The 4,590-nt window shown below is 38.1% G+C and overlaps 1 pseudogene; it reads right to left on the reverse strand.

Moving 5' to 3' along the window:
* Positions 1 to 603: 603 nt before the first annotated feature.
* Positions 604 to 2,837, reverse strand: LOC118400099 (red-sensitive opsin-1-like; annotated as a pseudogene).
* Positions 2,838 to 4,590: the final 1,753 nt, after the last annotated feature.

Below are 4,590 nucleotides of genomic sequence, written 5' to 3' on the forward strand. Positions count from 1 at the left end.
TTTTGTCAAAATCTTGAGGGCACACGTGTCTGAAAAGGGAATGACTAATGACTTTTCAGATCAAGCATACTTGCATAAGGTGTGACTTAACCGGCCAGTACGGGTCACCTTTCCATCCACTTTAGTTTCTAAGGTCAAGATTACGGCCACTTCAATTGGTATGACCAATCCAATATCGCTGTATAATCCTTTACATTTACAGACTCCATACCAAATCAGTTATTTAGAAATCACGCATTCACTTTCAATTCTAACACATCTTGTACCATCTCAGTGTTGATATTGAATTGAAAAATGAAGTGGGCTTGTTTGTGAGATTTGAAATGATCATAATTGTACCAGAGTCCGTCTCTCGTTCACATTTATGTTTTTGATGTAAATAAAAATCCTATATACTGTATACTGCATATATGATATAGTTTCCAGGGGCTTACAATGAGAAGGTAGCAGATGGGGGTTATCATTGGTTATCGTATTGTAATATAAACGACATAAAACAAAATAGTCATTTCCAGTTTGTTGCATATTTTATTTTCATAAAACAGTCAAATGAAAACATGACATATAAATATATATTTTTTATAAATGTTGTATATTTGCAAGTCTGTCTAAAATTGAAGGTTTGCTTCATGGCAGAAATTTTATAAATTAACAAACAAATTTATGCATGTTCAATTCTCAGTGTGGTATAAATAATCTTCAAATTAATATGTACAATTCTCCCCAGATCAACATTGATTCAAAGGAGGTTTTGAGCCTGTACTAGCTTTTGGAAATATATTAAACACATGGCAGCAAAACATACATACAAGTTCAATGTAGAGAACTTCCTTTTTGTTTCCTTTCCTACATGTCTGTTTCCAGATCAGTTTGATGAATAGGGAAAGTTTATGTGGGTGCAACAGAGGAAACCTCTGTTCTGGGTGTAGACACTTCAGTGCCATCATCTTCTGCCTTGCCGAAGAGTTGCATGATGCAAGTACGGAACTGGAGAGAGAGGGATAATTAAACATAAGAATACTTTGAAATGGAATGTCTATCTACAAAGTGAGCGAACACATCGTCATCTGATGCTTTTTCAAATAAAATAAATGTACACAAGAAAGGCATTTGTGAAACATTTAGAAAAATGTGTGTTGTTAGAGCTTTGTAACATGAAATCGGTAAGAGATTTGAGAATCTTGTTACGATTTACCTGTTTGTTCATGAAGACATATTGAACTGGATTGTAGATGGTGGCGCTCTTGGCAAAGTAGGCAGGCATTGCGGCAGCCAGAGGGTGGAAAGCATACCCAGGGTTAGCCGCAGCAAAGCAGGCAAAGCAGGTATAAGGACCCCAGCATACACAGTAAGCTATAATCATGACAACCACCATCCTGGACACTTCCTTCTCAGCTTTCTGTGTTGACTCAGAGTCTTTCTGCTGTGCAGAAACCTGTGGTCATTCAGAAGGAATATCAAATGGTTAGATGTATCCCTCTGATATGCCTTTTCAAAAGGTACACTTGATCATTACTGTATTTACCAACATTGCTGCTTGCTACATTATAGTATATTTAAAATATCACTTACAGCACGGATGGCGAGCCAAACGAAGATGTAGCAGAAGATGATCACGAACAGCGGGAAGAAGCAGCATGTAATCATGAGAACAATCATGTAGGACTTGACTCCAGGATCCTCATTGCCTCCGAAGACATCAGGTCCACATGAAGTCTTCAGGCCATGAGGCCAGTACCTGGTGGAGGGAGAGAGAGATAGAGAAATTGGTTAAATAATTACATGTTTTGAACTTGAATCCTCTGTACAATAAGAAGAGAAATCCCCACCTGCTCCAGCCAAAGATGGGGGGAGAACACCAGAAAGCAGAAGATAATGCCTCCCATGGCCCATTTGGCATTAAACTTGACACTTCCAAAGGGCTTACACACCACCACCCATCTCTCCCAGGAGATGACAGCCAGAGACCATAGAGCAGCAATACCTGTATAAGATTTACATATACATTATACAAAAGAGACATTCTGATTGTTGTTATGGTGCTCTAGCAACTGCCAAATACTATTTCTCAGCACTATGTAGAAATGTAGAATTTCCTTGTTAAATATTAGATCAAATTGTTGTCCATGTAAAACTGCATTTTACCACAAGTGGAGACAGTGAATCCCTCAAAGACACACATTGGGTGTCCCAGAATGAAGTAGCCAAAAACCTGGTTGATAACGCTGATGGTGCTAGCCAAAAGTGTCTCCCCAATGTCAGCAATAGCAAGGTTGACCAAGATCCAGTTGAGAGGGTGTTGGAGCTTCTTGAATTTTGCAGTGGCCACCAGTACCAGGCCATTGGTGAAGACTGAGAGGATGACCACTATGATCATAAAGTGTTGAAACATTGTACACCCATCTTGGAGCAATGTGATAGTTGGGGCCCTCAAAGGGATCTGAGAAAAAAAAAATAGAAAAATCATTTTGTCAGAAGAAGAAAATGACAGGTGCAAGTGCCTGGTTAGATGAGCTACATGCTTTTAAAGTATCAGTGAAGATGCAAAAGCAATGCAAATTACAACAATAATATTAATTCATTAAAATGATTATGTATGAAGCACAAGTTCACTTATGCCATCCATGTTGTATATATCATCAATACATACAGGAAACATAACCTCATGATTTAAATCAAATAAAATATGAATTGGAAGTTGCAATCAAGGCAGAAGCAGTTGCTGGTTCTCTCCCACCTTTGGTGTTATTGCTATTGGTGTAGGTGAAGGACGATTCTCTTGTTGTCTCTTCATGTCGCCTGGCTGCATAAGCTGCATTTCCCCAACCCTCTGCCATTTCTGAGAAGGAATCTGAAGAATATGCAAATCAAGAAGACAATCTATTATATCCCTTTCAGTCATTAAATTGTTCTAAAATTTTCGCCTTGCCAGTTGTTTGTTGCCACAGTTGTGTTTTTGGCCTTTAACTGTTGACAGCTTTTTCTGTCTTCTGGTTTGCTTCTCTTGCTCTTCACCTGTTGTGGTGTTAGCAACCAACAAAATGGTGTACCACAACCTGTGGGGTTTTATACCAGCTACGACCTCATCGAGATTAAGATCTAAATCAGAAATGATTTCACACACACACACACACACACACACACACACACACACACACACACACACACACACACACACACACACACACACACACACACACACACACACACACACACACACACACACACACTTCAATTACTGTATGCTGACCCGGAAGAACTGAAGACCAAGGTTTGAATTTAAGGTTAATCCTTCTTGGATAAGAAGTGCTTTTGGTGTCGCGTTCCTCAGCATTCAGGCGAAATTGCTTATCCTTTTCATGCAAGAAAATTGTTGACTTAACAATTATTCTTAGAGAAAATGTATTTTGACAATACAGTAATACAATTCCATGCTCAAGCTTTTCATGCTGTAAATACAAACCAATAATGAGGAAAGTGGATCACTTTGGGTCTTTAGGCTGATTGGAGAGATAATCTCTATCCTATCCGCTTTACAAGAGAGTTCATATGGGGCGTGTCATGTGAGTTTGGTTTTTAAACAATCATTCATAACAGGTAGCAGTGAATAAACATTGAATAAACAGTTGAAAAACATAGAAAGTGAGACCAGAAGGTATTTTCATTTTGCTGCATGCATGATGTTTATTTTAAGCAGAAAAAAAACATTTTTAAATACATTGTATATATACACAGTTATCTATTTACATGTATTCTTTTTTTGTTTGTTTTTGCAAGAGGGCTACAAAATGTTTACCTCACAAGTTACTTTGAAAGTGAGAGGTTTTGAAACCATAAATTGTTCACATAGTTTTGAAATGATCAGATTTCCAATGGCAGTTCATTTCAGTTCTCCTTAGCAGTGATGCTGTCTCGTTTAGCCACTGAAGAGTGAAGGGAATGCCTTCCAAGATGGCAACTTTTTATTTGCCACTTGAAGAGACATTGATAGTAGTACTATATATACACATATTCCCATAATTTACCACTACAACAGCTAAAAAAAACTCCAAGGGGTGGTCCATATCAATTTAGGTTTTGTGGGTAAGGTTTTTTACACACATTGCACATGCGTTAAAGCTTAATAATCTCCTAAAAAGTTGTGGGAAATGATTTGTTTAAGAAACACAAGAGGATGTACTGTACATTTGTTTCCAAGAGGTCGCCTGGGGTTTATGCAGGTGCCACAGAGGAAATCTCTGTTTTAATGTAGACACTTCAGAGCCATCATCTTCTGCCTTGCCAAAGAGCTGCATGGTGCAAGTACGGAACTGGAGAGAGAGGAATAATTAAACATAAGAAGACTTTGAAATTGAATGTCTATTTACAAAGTGAGCAAACACATCGTCATCTGATGCTTTTTTAAATAAAATAAATGTACACAAGAAAGGCATTTGTGAAACATTTAGAAAAATGTGTACTGTTAGAGCTTTGTGACATGAAATCGGTAAGAAAAAAAGAAGACATATATATATACCTGGATTGTAGATGGTGGTGCTCTTGGCAAAGTAGGCAGGGATTGTGGCAGCCAGAGGGTGGAAAGCATACCCA

The sequence above is a fragment of the Oncorhynchus keta genome, chromosome 21 (assembly GCF_023373465.1).
Source record: "Oncorhynchus keta strain PuntledgeMale-10-30-2019 chromosome 21, Oket_V2, whole genome shotgun sequence".
Classification (NCBI taxonomy): domain Eukaryota; kingdom Metazoa; phylum Chordata; class Actinopteri; order Salmoniformes; family Salmonidae; genus Oncorhynchus; species Oncorhynchus keta.